This window comes from Epinephelus lanceolatus, chromosome 23, assembly GCF_041903045.1.
Source record: "Epinephelus lanceolatus isolate andai-2023 chromosome 23, ASM4190304v1, whole genome shotgun sequence".
In the NCBI taxonomy this organism is placed as follows: domain Eukaryota; kingdom Metazoa; phylum Chordata; class Actinopteri; order Perciformes; family Serranidae; genus Epinephelus; species Epinephelus lanceolatus.
In genome coordinates, this window is record NC_135756.1 from 8685234 (window position 1) to 8704329 (window position 19096).

The 19096-nt window shown below is 43.9% G+C and overlaps 1 protein-coding gene across 3 annotated transcripts in view; it reads right to left on the reverse strand.

The window, feature by feature from the left end:
• Positions 1-19096, reverse strand: part of syt1a (synaptotagmin Ia) — a 312837-nt gene that overhangs the window by 137664 nt on the left and 156077 nt on the right. For 2 of the 3 annotated variants that reach the window (XM_033614476.2, XM_033614475.2), the window contains exon 1: positions 11818-12149. The gene's annotated coding sequence lies outside the window, so the exon portion shown is untranslated. Of the gene's footprint in view, positions 1-11817; positions 12150-19096 lie in introns of those variants that run through there. The other variant, XM_033614474.2, reaches the window with a different exon arrangement.

The window sequence follows — 19096 nt, forward strand, 5'->3', positions numbered from 1 at the left end:
AATGTGTTTGTCTTGTTGTGTTATTGGGAGACAGAATAGAAGGAGTCATGGCTCAAAACCAGCCGCCACTGCCCGTCAACAAAAACAAAGATGGTTAAATGTGATAAGACCAAAGGACTGGACGGAGGCCATCATCAAAAATGCTCATGTGCACACTTCATATCAGGTTAGGGAAAAAGTATTTTCTGTTGTAGGGATGAATAACGTTATGTGTATTAAGGGTTATCATGTCCACCTCATCAGAAACTGGGGAGGGATTAAGAGGAATATTGGTTTTCTCTGTAAGGCAAACTTTTTAGCGCATTAGCTAACGTTAGCTTCCATAGCAAAACAAACTGGAGGAAACCATTCAAGTGTCGTCCTCCTTTGTGAGATTGGCATAGTAATCAACCACAAAGCTTCCTGTGACATCATCCATCCATTGAGTGAGAGCACACGGGTCGGCCAGTCTGGTCCCGTTGATCAGTGTTCATTTTTCTATGTAACACTTGTGGTCCCGTGTCCTGACATGGGAGCTAGCTAGCATTGCCGCACATTTGGCAATTACTGACGGTAATGCTCTCCCAACCCATGGTGGCGTTACTGCTTTAACATTGTGCCCATTCCCCATTATTCCCCAAGGTCACCTCAGTAAGGAAGAGGCTTAATTGTGAGTCACAAAACCCCTTTAGCATTGTTAACTACTCTTAGCTTGGTTAGCAGCGTCAACACAACTCATGGTGCTAACATAGTTAACAAAGCTAAAGGGGTTTTGCGGCTCAAAAATAAGTTGCTTACTCACCAGGGTGACCTAGGGGGAGACTGGAGGGAGGCCACCTCCGCCACCATAGGTGGGGAGTGCTTTAACGGTGCTAGTCACCAAATAAGCAGTGCCACTAGCTAGCTCCTGCTTGGCAGAGCAGCTAGCTAACCAATAGAGACTGAAGAGTGGGTAATGGGCACTATGTTTCTGCACATTACTGTCTTGTCAGCAAAGCCAACAGAAAATAAAATAAAAGGCAATACATTTACGAGTAAAAACATTAAAATTCACCACTCCTGAATGGACAGCGCTTTGAAATGTACCGCTAAAGCTCACCAAGTCTATTAAGTGCCAGACTAAAAGGCTAATAGCTCATGTTTTTACAAGATTATGTGACATATCCCCCCAAACTGGACTGTTAGTTACCAGTTATTAAGTGTTGGGCTACTGAAAGCAAAATTAACTGAAACTGAAATCCACAATTAAAATAATCACAATCTATTACTTTCAGTATTGAAATCCCTGCATCATGATACATACTGTATCACCAGTCATTGCTCTAACAAGCAAGCAGCCCTGTGAGACATGACAGAGGCTGTGTAATATAACATGTCACTGGTTTTCACACCAAGGTGGTCTCAGGTTAGAGACTCAAATGTGGAAGAGCGGATTTTGCTCATTTGGCTTCAAATTTCCAGGAACAACACTTTCTCCTCCCAAAAAAAAAAAAAAATCCAGTCACGACTTTTGGTAGTGGGAGAAGGTGACGACGGATGAATAATGCATGAGCTCAATGTGCTGCCGTTAATCACAGTGATCTCACACATTGCTTTATCTCCCCCCCAACGCACACACACCTCCAACTTGATCTGAGAGCAGGTGATGGGAGATGTTAGAAAGCAAGAGATAGAGAAATAGAGAAAGGAGAAAGCGAAAAGAAAGTATTATTGTACTGCCTGAACATTTCTACTCTTCGTTTCTCTGCTGCCTTCATCCTGGCTCGGTGAGATTCATCACAATGTGCATGTGTTTTGGGAATAGGAGGGGGTGGCTCTCCAAAGGAAATACAAAGGCACTGATTGCATTTTGCCCGGCTTTTCAAACCTAGCTTTTGTGCAAGTCCTCACCAAACGAATGCAGGGAAAAAGGTGAATTTACACTTGCACAGAAGCCCTTTGCATGACCCGCTCGCCTCTCTGTACTTCCTCTCTGCACTCAGCGGGAGGAGGAAGAAACTCGAACAGCTCTGAAATGTATCCGCGACGCTGCTTCTTTCTGCTTCAGCCTTGCAATCATGACGACATAAATCACAACTTTGCACATGAATGCCGGGTTCATTTGCACGGGTGTGTATTAACGTCCATGCACTCCAACTGTAAGCCCTGCGAAACACATCTGTAATGGGATCTGTTTCACCCATAGTGGACCTCCTCCATGGGTTATCTGATAATATACTCCCGAGTGGACATCTAAGATCAGTGATTACCCTCCATTTACCGCAGCCTGCCCTCCTTCAGGGCATGTCAGTAGATCAAAGGACAGAGTTTGGAGAAAATGCCTAATTTGAAGATAACCTTCCAGCTTTTTCCTTCCTGTGGCGGCCTTTTAACATGATGGATCCTTTAATTGCAGTAAACCGGGATTGACTGGAAGGTTACATAGAGAGGCTGACACCACTGACCCTGGTAAACAGAAAAAAGGAGCTGCTGGAAATCCAATTTTTCAGAAACACTTGCAGCGAGAGCACAAATACAAAGACTGTGTTTTGCCCTTGTTGTTTTATTGGACAGCACTGTGAAAATCAAAGACTTTGATCAACAGTAACCAGCAGAAGAGGAGGCGGGTTAATTCTAAAATTGGTTTTCCTTAACCAAGAAGGAAGGTCAGTTGACAGACATGCTGGACACAATAACAGGAGCCTGGTGAGACAGGGTCAGCAGTCTCCAAACTCTTACTTTTATATCAATGTATATTACTTTGAGTGCCTGGTAATTCAGCATCTTATTCCTTCAATAATTCAGTGCACTGTCTGAAATGTCATGTTTTAGGCAAAGTATGTGTCCAGATTGATAAAACAAAAGAGAGTGAGATGCAACGCAGGATTATGCAAACTTTGACATTATTTATTCAGAAACCATCAACTATGATCCTAAGTCCTAACTTTGCAGTGTTGCTGATGAAAGCAAACAAATTTGTCCACGCACTATTAAACTCTCTTTATCCCCCTGAGACTTTTCCTTTTCGGAATTTGGAATCCAGAGCTAGCCGAGCTAGGAAGAGTCAAGACTACTGTTGCCATCGCTAGGGATGTTTTTAGTGGAAAAGACACCAGGCCAGACATATGACGCACATTTTTGTCCACGAAATGTTACAACATTTTCTTACATCAATGTTTAGGCTATGCATTTTTACAGCTAAAGAATGTAAGATTCACTGTAGGCCTACAACAATAAATTTAAAATAGAATATTAAAAATAACATTCATTCATTTCCATATAATTATCTGTCAAAACCACAGGGGGACACTGGAGAGGGGCTAAAGAGCCGCATGCAGCCTCAGAGCCACAGGTTGCCCACCCCTGTCTTTGGATAACATATCAAGGCTCACATATGAATCATAAATTACATGTTCCAGACCGTCCTCCTTCAAAACAGACATTTGTACAAACAGCAATTCCGACTCGAATTAACTCTTATCAGGTCAGGCGACGTAGCATAAAGAGCATCAAAGTCCACTTTGTGTATTGGTTAAACAAACACAGGACTTTCATCCAAGAGAGTGGTGTTTGTGTCCCATGTAAAACCAAAAGTTACTGTTTTTATTTTAACAATGTAAAGAAGTATGTTGCGGTATGTCCCATGATGTGACATAAGATACGTCACGTAGCTTTTCAATTTTCTTAACCCAACCTTGGAGTTTTGTTGTCTAAACCGTACCACATAGTTTAGCGTTAGCACTGGCAACTATCATATACAAGCTACTCTGACATTCACCAGTAGAAAGTAGATAGTTTGAGGGTACGCCACAAGAAAATTTTGAGTGTCAAACACTTGATTTCCCTGTGCATTTTGGGCTTTTTTTGCATCAGTTTACGGTGTAAATAAAGGTCCTCTGCTAATTCCTACACCAATGACCAATAAGGGCACTGTTTTGGGAACTGGCCTGTGCGTCGTATTAGAGGGTACAAACATACAACTTATGTGGTCATATGGCTGGGAGGATTTATTGACATGCTCTTGTTCATGTAACTTTTTATAGGACTAGTTGTCCATAACAAAGTTCTGCATAGTTCTAGCATCCAGCGGTAATTGGGATTATATTCTAGCAAACTCTTATGTTTAAGACTGACCTCACTGTAACAGTCACAAATTCTGTACATAGTTTCCTTTTCTTATTGTAATCTAAATTTGCACTTTGATTTTATCAAATTTTAAGGTCTTTTCTGATGATCATCTGTCTGATTAAAAAAAATACAGGACTGTCTTTCCATTAATTTAGGCTGTGACAGGGTTAAAACTCTTCCATCACTGGTTTTGGAGCTGACTTACATCAATACAGATGACGCAAACCAAGAGATTGGGTAATATATGATAGGAGATAGGATGAAGTTCCTGCAGTGTGTTAATGTTTTCTGACCATGACACTTTCCATTACCTCTATATTCTGTCGAACATAAAACAAAGCTTTGCTTTGTGCTTTAACTACTGACACAAGTGGGCTGTTGCTATGCAACAATTAAACATGTTTGAGGTGTGCTACTCTCAAGTTTCCTTTTACCTTTCAGTAACCTGTGCACCGTGCTGAAGCAATTTACACTTCCTTGGTGCTGTCAGCTGTGCCCCCTTCCCTCTCTTTAAATAGAGGTTTCTTGTGAATATGCAGCCTTCTGTAGAGCCAGAGATGTAGTGATAAAAAGTCGCTCTTCTTTTCTGCTCAGATCGCAGCAGACAGCACACTGATTTACACAGCGCAGTGACAAGGACGACAGCTGCAGCGTACCGAGATGGAAAACATATCCTCGCTGCATCCCCAAATGCCACCCTCCCTCCTTCATCCCTTTCTTCCCTTTAAGCGCAATTCATATCAGCTCTCTCTCCATGTGCCCCACCTCCTGCCATCAGTGTGTCTGTTGCCCGACATCAGGGCTCCTCTGCTAAAATGAGGGCTTATTGATGGAGTGAGGGCTTGAAGAGGAAACGACTGCCTTCCAGAGGTGGCAGTGGCCTCTGTGGTCAGGTCAGAAGAAAGAGCACATGTGAAATCTCTCCAGCTCCGTCTGTTTGACACAAGAAAATTAACTTGCAGTGACTGGCGGTCTGAATGCTGTCCAACTTGCCACACATGCCCATTTTCACAACAGGCTAGACCCTGGTTTATTATCTCTGGCCATCTCATATCCTGCAGAGAAAGGGACATGTGAGATGAGAAAAGAATGGCCACACCTTAGTTTTATGGCGCTGACAGTTGACGAGGGGAAGGAAGCGAGCCAGGGCAAAGGGGAGGGGACTGCACGGATGGATGACTCCCAGTTCATGCCAGCGTCTAGGCCGAACAAACACAGCCGCACATGCCTCTTTTTCCGGCCCGTGTTATTAACACACCAGTGGAGAACACTTAACTCATGCCTATTCAATTATGCTAATGCACACATATACAAATGACCCTGCTTAGTTATTAGCTGTCTCAATTAGGGGACATGTGTATGGGGGTTCGAGAGAGACAGAGAGAGGACTGACAGGTGGTTTGGTGTCCACTGGTGATAACAGAAGCCCGAGGGTAAGACTTGTGCAGCTTTTATTGTTTCTGCGGGGGAGGAGGGGGCTGGAGATTCTCAGTACTTGGAGGACAAGCAGCGAGGCACAAAATCAATGTCACGCTGAGCCTGTGTTTGCATATTTGTGTGGACGTGTGTGTGTGCGAGGGTAAATGCACGAACAGAAGTGGCTCTTATCTTCCCAGCTTCTCTTAGTGTATCAATGCAGCGGCGACGCTCTGAGTGGCTTCGTCCAACGTTTCCTGTGAGCGCCGTCACCAGAGATCAGAGAGCAAGACTACAGTTGAGCTTTAATCTAACAGCCCGAACAGAAATAACACATATCCACCACTGGTTATGCACCCTCGCACTGTGTTAGCTGTTATCACACACAGGATGTGAGATACATCTAATTAATTTATGAAAGTGGGTGATTTGGAAGCAGCTGCAGAACATGCAGCCCTACTTATTGTAGAAATGTTGTTGTATTGATGAGAGTAATTATACTATAAATCTGAATCATGAGGCTTTGATTTTAAAATACTTTGCACGTGTGGAAAGCCATGCATTGAAATCAATAAAATGGATTGAGAAAGCCGTAACTGCTGCATACATGCCATTTATTACAGCCAAAGCAGATTAATCACAATGATTTATAGTGTGAAATGAAGCGTGTTGCTATGGCAGAGAGTGCTCGTCTTGGGTGTACACTAATGTTACACTACCACATACACTGGCAGTTCAAGGTTTGTGGTCGTGATCTTTGTCGGTAACAAGAGAACTAATACACCAATCTGTGATATCATCAGAGAACAATCTAGAGTGGGAGAGCCCAAGGGGTGTTCTTTCTAAATAGAGTTCACAATGGGTACTGGTTCAAATTTTACTGAAACATAGCCGCTTTCTGATATGAGGATTAATCACACTGCTAACAACATCTACTGTTGGGAAATAATTATCCTCACTCCCCAATCCCCCCTGCTGTACTTCCATATGAGAGGTGACAAGGTCAGAGCCTAGACTGACTGAAATTAATAGAAATTAGTCCACAAAGTCCGTAATTAATTCTTAACTGTCAATATGGTAGACATCCAAGGTATTGTTTTAACAGTTCTTGACCACAAATAGGAGGACAACATGGTGCAAACTCAATGATCACACAGGTTGGCATTATACCTTTCTGCAAACCATGGATACTATGTAGCAGGTATGTTGAATATTTCAATTTCTTTCCATTTTATCAACACTGTGCTTAATGTTGATTTGTTTAGGCACAAAAAACACTTGATTATGGTTGAGAAAAAGATCATGTTTTGGCTTGAAATACAACTGCGCAACCAAAAGTGGGCCACCAAAAGTGCTATCGCTGCTGGAAACAGCAATGTCTCCAAAAAGACACCCACTTTTGGAGGCACAATCACCGCTGGAAATGCAGCTATGGCTCACTAAAAACACCCACCATGGGTTGGAAAAGCCCCGCTAGAAACAGCGATAACTTGCTAAAAAAAAAAAAAACACTTTTGGTGGCACAATCGCTGCTGGAAATGCAGCTATGGCTCACCAAAAAACACCCTTTTTTGGTGGAACAATCACCACTAGAAATGCAACAATGGCCCATTAAAATTTACTCACTTTGGGTGGCAAAATCCCAACTAGAAACAGTGATATCTTACAAAAAAAACACCCGCTTTTGGTGGCACAATCACCGCTGGAAATGCAGCTATGGCTCACTAAAAAACAGCCACTCTGGGTTGCAAAAGCCCCGCTAGAAACAGTGATAACTTGCTAAAAAAAACACTTTTGGTGGCACAATCGCTGCTGGAAATGCAGCTATGGCTCACCAAAAAACACCCTTTTTTGGTGGAACAATCACCACTAGAAATGCAACAATAGCCCATTGAAATTTACTCACTTTGGGTGGCAAAATCCCCGCTAGAAACAGTGATAGCTGGCTAAAAAACACCCATTTTTGGTGGCACAATCGCCACTGGAAATGCAACAATGGCCCGTTAAAATTTACTCACTTTGAGGGGGGGCAAAATCCCAACTAGAAACAGTGATAGCTTACAAAAATCACCAACTTTTGGTGGCACAATCACCGCTGGAAATGCAGCTATGGCTCACTAAAAAACACCCATTCTGGGTTGCAAAGTCCACGCTAGAAACAGCGATAGTTGGTTAAAAAACACCCACTTTGGGTCTCACAATCCTGCTAGAAACAGCAACAGCTTACTGAAAAAAATTCTACATTTGGTGGCAAAATCACTGCTGGAAATGTAGCTATGGCTCACTAAAAAACACCCATTCTGGGTCGCAAAGTCCACGCTAGAAACAGTGATAGTTGGCTAAAAAACACCCACTTTTGGTGGCACAATCACAGCTGGAAATGCAGCTATGGCTCACTAAAAACACCCACCTTGGGTTGGAAAAGCCCCGCTAGAAACAGTGATAACTTGCTAAAAAAAAAAAAACACTTTTGGTGGCACAATTGCTGCTGGAAATGCAGCTATGGCTCACCAAAAAACACCCTTTTTTGGAGGAACAATCACCACTAGAAATGCAACAATGGCCCATTAAAATTTACTCACGTTGGGTGGCATGATCCTCTCTACAAACAGTGATGGCTGACTAAAACACACCCACTTTATGTGGCACAATCTCTGCTGTAAATGCAGCGATGGAAAACACCCAGTTTTGTTTATGTGGAATAGAGGTCTGCAGCTAGGCAGCTGTCGTGCCCAGGAATCATGCCATCCACCATCCCCTCCTCCTCCCAAAGACAGAGTCAGCTCATATACATGTAATCACAACTACATCACTTTAGAAATTTTGATGATTCGTATGAAACATACAAATGTAATGTGTCCGTGGTTTTGCAGAAATGTACGATGCCAACATTTTCATGTGGTGACTGGGCTGCTTGATGTGTCATAAAACAGTTGCTGTCTTTGGCGTTCACTCTGTCTGCTTTGTGTCTTTATATGATTTACTCCACATCCGTTCTTTTCAAATATATCTATATCTAGATATTGAGTAACTTTCTCTGTCTGGAACACCTGAGACAACATTGGAAAGAAGTCTGAGACTTTTTCGCTCCACTGCTGACAAAGTCTGATGTGTTGTGTTTGTATAAATATATGTTAGAACGTTGTCAATAAACCAATCCACACTGAAAAAGCTCTTTAAAGCAACACTTTGTAGAACAGGACAATACAGTCTTGGCTGTGTGGCTTTCAGTCTGCTACATCTCCATTGACCGACTGTCTTTCACAAGCTCAAATGAGAGCTTTTAAAATAATGTGGCTTGTTTCTTGAGAGTCCACAGAGTGTGAAAAGCACATTAAGCTGTAGACAGTAAATCTTGAGCATTGATGACTGCAAGCATACAAACTAACATCCACTGTGGCAAAGCAGCACATACCCTGTTTGTGAGCTTTACCATTTTGGCAATTGTTGTAATTATTTATCCGGGCTACCTGGTTAAGTACTGAGCACTGCTGCCAACGGACTCAACTGACAGTCAGTGTTGGTTCGTAAACACAAATAGATTAAAGCTAATAAATATTCAAACACTGCTGTGCCTGCCTTCTGCAACCAAACTGTAAATCCTGACAGTCCCCTCAGTATATTATCTAATCACCATATGAATGATCTTTACAAACAAGGCGGTATGTCTCATTATATTTGTCTCCGTGTCTGTCTGATGTTTGGTGATATGGACTGTTGGTGCTGTCCACAAGAGGTGGTGCTGAAATTTCACCCTCCCGTGCCTGTGTCCACCTCTCTGCCTCTGCACAGGAGCCCTGTCCATGGTTCTGAATCAGTGCTGCGTGGCCTGCGCACAGAGGCTCAACCCACAGAGAGGACAGAAAATATGATTTGTGCTGGCTGGGTTACTGGGTTGAGCAGCTTGGACCTCTTCTCTGCTGGGTCTGTCTGTAAGAGGCAAACAAGCCAGAGCCTCAGCAGGCAGCCAGCTCCACGCCCTGTTTGCTTCGGAGCTGTCACATGTGACAGCGTCATCTACAAAGGGATTGGGAGGGCTGGAGGCCTGAATACATCTCTTAGATGGATATGAAACACGACTGTGGTTGGGGCTAGATGGAACTTTGCGTCTCTCGAGGAGGACGATCTCAGTGATACTTGTTTGGCTCAAATGTGTGAGCGTCTCAGGCGGCCAGTTGCGGCAATAAAAAGCGCCTCCTGTCCTTTCATAGCTCAACTTCATGCCTGTGTTTTAACATTCAGCGCGGCGCATTGTGAATGTGCATCCAGTGGGATGTTGTGTGAAAAGAACGGCTGATCCCCGCTCACGAGAGGCCGACCCCTCTCCGTCCTGTCTTTCCCCGGAGTAGAAAAGCCGGCCAATCAGAGTGGATGAGGCAATGAGTCACGGAGATGAGCGGACTGCATCCAGTGGACCGAAAGGAGCCGCCTGGCGCTCTGGGCAGCAAAACAGTAACCACGGATGGAATGATTTGGTCATGCACACACCAACACCCACATGCAGGAAGAACATGTAGATTTACAAATCTTTTAAAGCATGAACACATTTAATGTCAGAGGAGTAATTTTCCTCCCCGCCATCACACTTCTACATCTCGCTGGCTGGCTGCTGTATGATTTATGAGACAAGTCATTACTCTTAAATGTTACCACCCCTTAATAACTAACCAAACACCCACTGTAATGCTGCAAGGTTGCATGAAGGTCAACACACTGCCTGGATCGACCAACTCAGCCTGAGCTGTGTTTAAGCCTCATGTACTGTACAGTAATGGTACAGTACAGTACAGTGCGTGTCACTCAAGGCTTCGCAGCAGTTAGACAAACAAAAACACTGTGTGAATGGGCCGTGTGAACGGGTGCTAGAGACGCTCATTAACTATTGATGGATTGGGAGATCTCACAGCTGGATACACATCACACACCGCGGACACACAAGCACACTTCACACAATAGTTTTCCGAATCACATGACAATGCCGGTGGGCGCAGTATTCCACAAGAAAAAAGACAGAGCAGAAAGAAAAGGTGCAGTGGGTGAGAACAGGATTTAATGGACCTTACGGCTGAATAAAGGATTTGGAACGTGGTGGAAAAATGAAGTCAAAATGGAACTGAAATCCGACTGAATTAGTTTTGCGTTTGAAAAGACTGGAGCCGCGCGTTGGCTTTCATGGCTTGTTCCAGCCCGAGACAATGGAATCAAATAGACAGGAGGGCTATTTGAAGCCCCACAATCTACCAACCTTCACCTCTTTCATGTTTCTAAATGAGGGAAGAAGAAAAAATATAGAAGTGCAAATGTTATTAAGAACAGAGGAGCTTTTGTTCAGCCTCTGACCCTCTCTGCCTGTCTTTGTTTAATACTGTGCGTCAGCACGCATGGATGGAGGAAGGCACTGGGAGGAAGAGGGATCGACTAGTTCATTTCAGTTGTATCTGGGATAATGAGAGAGAGAGGCAGAGATAAGGGACGGCAAAGAGGAAATGACAAACAGCAGGGAAGGCGGTGCAGTGATTCGATTACAGTAGAACTTCTCATTAAATGACAAAGAAAGTGAGTCCAGGGTTAGGAAGCCACGCTATCATACTGTACACACAACTGCTACACACAGCGTGTATTTCCTCTTATCTGTGGGGATGTAACCATCTCCTCGGACCACGCTGCTGCCAGCGTTGCCACGCTTGAGCCTGAGGAGCAGCCGTTGCTCTGGAGCTCGGCCTAGCCCTCCGTGGGAGTCCGCTTATCCCAGCCTGTCACTAATGCCACGGATCCGGTCAGGTGTGGAGCCACCAACAGACAAACACAAACTGGATTCCTCAAACACAATATTGTGACCACTTTTTCATGAAACTACAGAGCACACAGCCACACAGTGCATCAACTCCGATGTGTAGTAAGTATTAACCGCATTATTTGACGGCGAAAGGAACAAGAAAGTGACACAGAGAAAAAGTCTTCGAAAAATCTGATCTAAATTTGTTGATTTATGTTTCCCCGTCTTTATAAATCTGACATGCTCTGACATCTGTCATCCTGGATGAGCTGCGGCCAAAAAGACACTATACCTCCTCCTCCTCCTGCTCTATACGACCTGACTCCTCCAGTCACAATCACAGTACAGTGTCCGTCCTTGCTCACACACATGTGCACACATCCAAAACCAGCGTGCTCCCTCCGTTTCAACCACCAGACATGTATTTATTTCAAAGCAGCAACACAAGCAGGAGCTCTCGTGCCATTTGTGTAACCATGCTATCACCATCTTCACACTGCTCTCCTCTTATGTGTTTTTTTTGTGTGTTTGTGTCTTACCTGGCAGCTCGCTGTCGTCCCTGGGTCCTCTTTACAATCCCAGGAAGGGCTTCAGACAAGTTCTGCTTTCGCCGAGGGAGCTCAATGTGGCACTTTGAGAAGAAAGAAGAAAAAGGGAAATAAAAAAACAAAAGGCTCAAAAAGCAATGTCCCCCCCTTTTTTCTTTTTCACACAGCAGCTCAAGAAGCACTCGCAATCACACACTCGAACACCCAGTCAACAGCTCCGGCAAGCCAGCAGCTCGCTGTTCCTTCCTCTTTCTCTATCTCTCTCTCGCTCTGTCCGTGACACTCGCCTCCTCTCTTCCCGCCCACCTACTCCAGCCCCCTCCCCCAACTTCTCTCTCTCCTCTCTGCTCTCTCCCTGGCTTGCTCTTCTTCTGTCAGACAGAGCGCACACATCCCCTCCATCTCTCAGCTCACTATTTTCTGACATTTCCCCCACCCACTCGCACCTTCTGCTCCGTGAAAACAAATATCAATTGAAGGTACTATTACACACAACATCAACAAACTTCTTTGTCCTGTGGAACATTTCAGACGATATTTCCTCTCAGGATAAGATGAAGCTCGATGTGACATCAGATGGTGATGAATAATGCAAATGAGGCATTTGTACTGTATGTGATTACAGTTCTGACTCCTCTTTTTAAAGCTGTAACTGCCCTTCATTCACACTTACTCCTCCTTATTCTCTCCTCTCCATCCTCTCCACCTATCCCCCGTCCCTCCTCAGGTCCCGCGGGTGTATTTGATGCTGCTCACGTCCCATTCTTCAGACAGCTAGTCAAGGGCATTCCCAGAGTAAGTGTATGCTAATGCTCCGCCTCGAGGAGCTCTTCCACCGCCACCACTGCCCCCCCCCCCCCCCCCCACCCCGACTCTCAGCCTGACCAGATGTGGCACTCGGAGCTCCCAGGGAGGGGGCAGCAGATGCAAAGGCAAAAGGTGGACCGGCAGCAAAAGTCTGCCAAGCAGTCGGGTCTGATTTGACCACTTGGATGGAGACAGAGTGAAGCCAGCAGCACAGGATTTGATGGAGGTGAGGGTGTTTGATGGTGTTTAATTGGCACGACATTCAGAAGTGCTTTGGTCTACTACCATTGGGCAGAGCTTGTCCAATCAAGTCTGCTGTAGGCAGGATGTTTATGCTCCAAACCTATCTGTTAAAGCCAGTCATAGGCTCAGGAACAATACAGTTTAATTGATCAGAGTGTCTCTTTGCATCTTGGTGAAAACAGTCTATGATGCGTTATTATGGATCCCATTGCGTGCTGTGATTGGCTAATACTTATCATGTTTGACGTGTCAAGGTAAGAGGCACTTTGGGTTAGCGCAAAAAGGTCATGGTTAGGGCTAGTACTAGCAAATTCTGGGTATTGTCAGAGATTAGAGTGGTAAATGTGTAAGAAAAAACTCACTAATGTATGTCAGACTGTCAGGTGACGTGGTGTAAAGAGCGCAACAGTCCATTGAAGGAGTAAAACACAGCTGATGAAGTGGTTAAGTACAGGACTTTCCCATAGGAGACTTTTGAGCGCCATGTGAGTCAATGTCTGCTTGTTGTTTTTAGACTTAGTTAAATTATCATTTTCAGTTATAAGGATGTATAAAGCTGCTGAATTCACTCTGTTAGAGATGCCAACCTTTAACAGTTAATGGGTTAAGTGCCGAGAATATTTTTGACGTGTTACGCATGTCAGTCTATAGGTTAATTTTGCTGTTCTTCACTAGTGGGGTTGGTGAGAGCAAGCTAGCGGCGCTACTCATTCAGCAATCACCACTACTAAAACCATCCTTACCCAACAGTGTTGCTGTGGAAACCGTATACCCAACCTCCAGTCTCCAACCAGGCCATCCCTGGTGTGTAAGCAGCTCAATCTAAAGCTGTAAATCCCCTTTAAGTGCAACTTGCAGGTTAAGGTTTTTTAAAAATATATGCATAACCTTGTCTGAAAATTACCATATGAGAAGTTAATTCAGAATTTATTATGGTTTATACGACATAAGGGCACAAATTCAGAGGAAAAAGTGGCTCTTTTTAGCTCCTCTTCGCCTGATACTACATCACGAGAGGGACTCTGCGTCCTTGACCCTGCCTCTGTCCAACTCGCAGTAGTAGGTGGTAGTGAGTCTGGGCGGTAGTAAACTTGTGAGTTAGTATTTTTTCGGTTGTTAACAGTGCATTTCACCATTTGTGATTATGCTGAATTACTGTGTTTGTGCAGGTTGCACAAACTGGAGTCTGTCAGGACATCGAGTCCGCCGTTTTCCGGACAGAAAAAGGAGGGGAGTTAGTTTTCGTGCCTGGGTGCATTTTGTGCAGGTGAAGAGGCGCGATTTCACGGCTTCATCTGTGACTAAAAACGCGGTCGTGTGCAGCGCTTATTTTGGACAGGAGGATTATGTTCCTGGCGGAGCCCGCCCGCCCTCGCACATACCCCCTCTCCGCGGAGAGGGATTGAGACGGGAGCGGGCGGCGTGAGGGTTGATGGGCATGTTATGTCTGGTCTGGGGGTCAGATTCTCCACCAGAGCCCAGAAGGCATCCACCTCCCTGCAACACATACTCTCCACAGCTGAGGGCATGGGCTGGCAGTTCCCACACAAGCACCTATCATACAAAAAATTATCAGGAAATCTTCGTATCTCTCTCTCTCTCTCCCTCTCTCCCCTGCGGACATCAATACACCGTAATGCAGAGTTAAAACACGCATAGCAAGATGCGTCTGATATTTGCGCATTAGTTTCTGTTATGGGTAAGTAGCATTAGTTATCTAACACTGGCAGAGCTGTTGGTAGCTTTGTTATAACCTAATACGTGATGGCAAACTTAATGTTGTGATGTGAACACAGCGTTAGACATCGTTAGCTGTCGTTAGCTAACGCTGGTCGCTCACCAAGACACCTGCCCAGTTCTCCACTGGTTCTCCTCACACCAAAGCTCTATTTCTCTCCTGTGGCCGTTATTTCTCCTGACCCTGATCTGTTCCTGGTCTCTTGGACGCCTAGCAGGCTCATAATTATAAGCCAGTGGGCCGTCATATGCATGTGAATGTACATTTTCAACCTCTTCAGTCTCAAAACTAGTACTGGGATCCATGTTTATTAATGTTACACTCAATCGAACTCGGCTGGACTCCCTTACACTACGTCACTTCCAGTTAGTGGGTTTTTAGACGCGGAAGCAAAATTCTCTCACAAAAACGACCCCAAAAGTCACTGTAGTGTGTATATGTTTTTGTTTTTTGTTTTAATCAAGTTTCTACATTATTTTCCTACACATTTATTCATCATGGTCTCCAACCTGCAAGTTGGGGTTTTAGCATTGTTAAATATGTTAGCACTGTTAGCACCGTTAGCAGTGTCAGCACGGTCAATGGTGCTAACATAGTAAACAATGCTAAAGGGGTTTTGTGGCTCAAAATGAAGCCACTTACTTACTACAGTAACCAGAGGGGAGACCAGAGGTCCCACCACTTGAATGGCACTACCACTGCTAACTGCTAAATGGTCAGTGCAGCTAGCTTGCTTAAATCCGATCTGGATGGTGTACAGTGCAGAGCGCCCAAAGCTAATGTTAGCTAATGGCAAGACATCACAAAACATACACAGTTACAGTTTCAACCTCTCTAAATGTTAAATATCAATATAACAGTTGATGTTTGGCGATCAAAAGCAAAATTAACCAAACCTGATATCTCTAAACACAGTGCTCACAAACTTTAGCAGAACAGCTGAATAGACCTGTTTGTGTTAACGTCATATTTCAACGTTGCCCACTTATATACAGCCATGTGTAAAAAGCCATATTAGCCTTTTACACAGCAGGTGCAAGTAGCATTGCTGGCTATGGACATTTAGTTGCTAATTGAATCTGCCTTTATTAATAGTTACTAGGAAAAAAACAGTAATTACACATTAATTTACTTAATACACCCTGTGTATTTATTGGTACGACCACGTTTCAAGCCTGTGTGCCCTCTTGTCATTGTGGTATAGTCCAGTTATTATCTGTACTGCAGTGAATCATCATTATCAGAATCAATACTGGTGATGGTTTTGACAACTGCACTTTTTTGTTTTTACTTTCCTCTGTGTTCTTTTTCTTTTATCTTAGATTTATAACGGTATAGTACAAAGAATTCACTGTTGAGTAGGGCTGCAACTAAGGTTTATTTTCATTATTAATTAATTTGTTGATTATTTTCTCAATTAATTAACTAGTTGTTCGGTCTATAAAATGTCAGAGAATGGTGAAAACTGACACCCTGAAATATTTTGTTTCGTCCACAGCCTACAGATATTCAGTTCGCTGTCATAGAGGAGTAAAGAAACCACAAAATATTTACATTTAAGAACATGGAATAAAATATTTTGACTTTTTTTTTTCCCTTAAAAACAATCTGTCATCAACTTAGCTGCCAATTAATTTCATAGTTCAACTAATCGATTCATTGATTAATCACTGCAGTTCTAATGTTGAGTGATTTAACTTCTCTTACACTTATACATTATATCTTAAATTAAATCTATTTCAGCCTCGGGGTTTAGACTTTTTAATAACTTTGAGTTTGTGATAAAATCATCATTTAAGACAAAAAACTGAAAAAAGGAAACATTAAAGCTTTGGCAGGACTGAATTCAGAGTAATACGACTAATACTGTGGTCCATGACTGGGTGAATTTTAGCCAGAGACTTGCAATTAATGAGGTGGCAGAGACACAAGGTTAACCCATGCAAAATGTTTTCGCATGTTTCAATTGGACTCAACTGTAGGAGTTCTGCGGTATGTTCGCCCTTTCCGTGCTTCCCGTCTGCCCTTCCAGCCACACACTCATTTCCTCAACAGGTTATCTCCCATCCAATCAATCCTCTCCTCAGGAAAACCTTGAATTTACCTTCCAAGTGTTTGCTTATTTTGTCTACGGATTAATTATGTGGCATGTGAACGGCGGCCGTTTTCTACTCTGCAGCATATCTTTCTTCTCCACTCATTTGTGAACTGCTGGAAAACAGGAAGTGTGCAGCTAACGTTGAGATATACAACCGCGGGGGTGAGCAGATGTTAAATGTGTGTGTACTGTATGTGCACATGTGTCTGTCTATGGAGAGACCCAGTGTGTAAATAAAGTGTGCAGGCTGATAAAGCGCAGTGAGACACATGGAACTGTTGACAACACACACACATGCATAAAAGCTAACAGACATTTAACCGAGACTGACGCAAAGCAAAGAGGGAGTCTGTGTTAATGATTACCAACTAACACCCTGCCTGGACACTGCACAGCTTGCTCCTCTGTACATAAGCTTTGGTTCACTCGCTCTGTGTGTGCTATGTGTGTGTTTTGTGTTGTGTGGCAGCGGGGGGATCGATTGCTGGGCGAGGTGATGTGGCCGGTGCAGATTTGTGGCCCAGCAGTCTTATAGTTCAACCCTAATGAGCAGGGAAAGAAGTGCGACCATGCTGAGCGGCGCAGGCCAGCCTGCTATGGAGAATATCTGTTGTCTATCCCAACAAAGTTGGCTAAACACACACCCGAGCGCCACAGAGGCCTTTCGCTATCACGGCGAGGGGCTGGAAATTGCACACCTCCAACAAGCTTATCTCCCTTGCAAACACAAACTGGCTGGAAGACAGATAATAGTTTGGGCCAAACAATTTTTCTGAGAAAGAGAGTAAACACTCTGGGTAGTCAATATACTGTAGGAGTTGTTTTTGAGATTAATGGCTTTCCACACAGGAAAAGAGAAGGCAGCGATAAATCGCTAATGACTGAACTGGGTCTCTGGATGCAGATTACTGCCCTCTGTGGACGCCACTGAGCTCTAAAGGTGCAGCACATCTCTGTGTATGTTAGAACAACTGCATTAACAGACTGAGAGAAGACAATTTATACAGGCTAAAATATCCTATTTTCTGCTGGAAAGAATGTTTCCTCACTAAAATGGAAACTGTGAGAGTGATGTTGCATCTCGCATTCAGAATCCAATAATTCTCACTTTATTTGGTGTCTCTGGTGTGTTGGAGAATACGTGCTGGATACTGCGATTGACAGTTTATCTGAGATAAAAAAGAAGAACTGGGCAGTTTGCTTCGAGCTACAGTTGGTAACTTTTACATGAATGACTTTCTGTCACATTTGCTGAAACTCTCACTTCATCCACACAGTAGTACATGAGACAAAGAGTGTAAGACAATCCTCGGCCTCCTTGTAGTGCTTCTAATGACACTTGCTAGAATTTGTCACAACCAATCAGAGGCGAGGAGTTTTTGACACCGCTGTCAATCACTGCTCATAAACTAAAGTCAAACTGTCAAACTAGGCTTCACTAATCAAATATGAATCAGGATTTGGGTAGTACATTGTCTATTTCTCACCTTGTATGTTTTCAGAAACATATTTTAGTGTACTGTTTAGCTGTATAGTGAGAAAGTTTGCTCAGAGAAGTGGGCAGTGCTCTGTTTCTGCTCTACTTTTACAACATGGTTGGGTTACAGCTATATTTTACACTAGGGTGACCATATTTTGATTTCCAAAAAAGAGGACAGCCGGCCCGGCCACGAGATAGCCTACTTAAATGATACTTGCAGTTTACTCAAAGATGCCTTTTAATTTTAATTCAGTCAGGACAACTTTGTCAAAAATAATCTTTATTTACTTGCACAAGTTATGTTACATTTGGCGGTAGGGTTCTGTTCTGGGACCCCCTGCTTTTCCACGTGCTTGCGTGGAAAGCCTGAGGCAGGAAGAGCACACCTTCCTGCCCTTCATGAGCCATCATGAACGGCTCAAGCAGGGGGCACAGCAGCAAAAGAAATCCCAGACAGAGCAGAGCAAGCTAATGAATACAATAGAGTTCAGACCCACATGACAGGAGGATCTGGGACCCCCTGCTCTTCCACGCGCTTACGTGGAAAGCCTGAGGCAGGAAGAGCACTCCTTCCTGCCCTTCTTGAGCCATCATGAACGGCTATAGCAGGGAGCGCAGCAGCAGAAGAAACCCAGATAGAGCAGAGAAAACAGCATGAGAGGAGGAGCTGGGGTGGAGGTGGGTTGCGATTACCGGCAGAGGAAGCAGCAAAAGGGGCCACGCTAGAGCTGTTTAAATAGCGCGCTCTGAATGCAATTTTCCAATAGGAGCAAAGGGCCAGGGGCAGTCAGCTGAGCAATCAGCTGATTGAGGATTGCTTGGAAAACCAGACATTATCATCAATTTATAAAAACCCCCCAGACGCCCCGGACAGGATGTGAAAAGTGGACGTCTGGGCAAAACA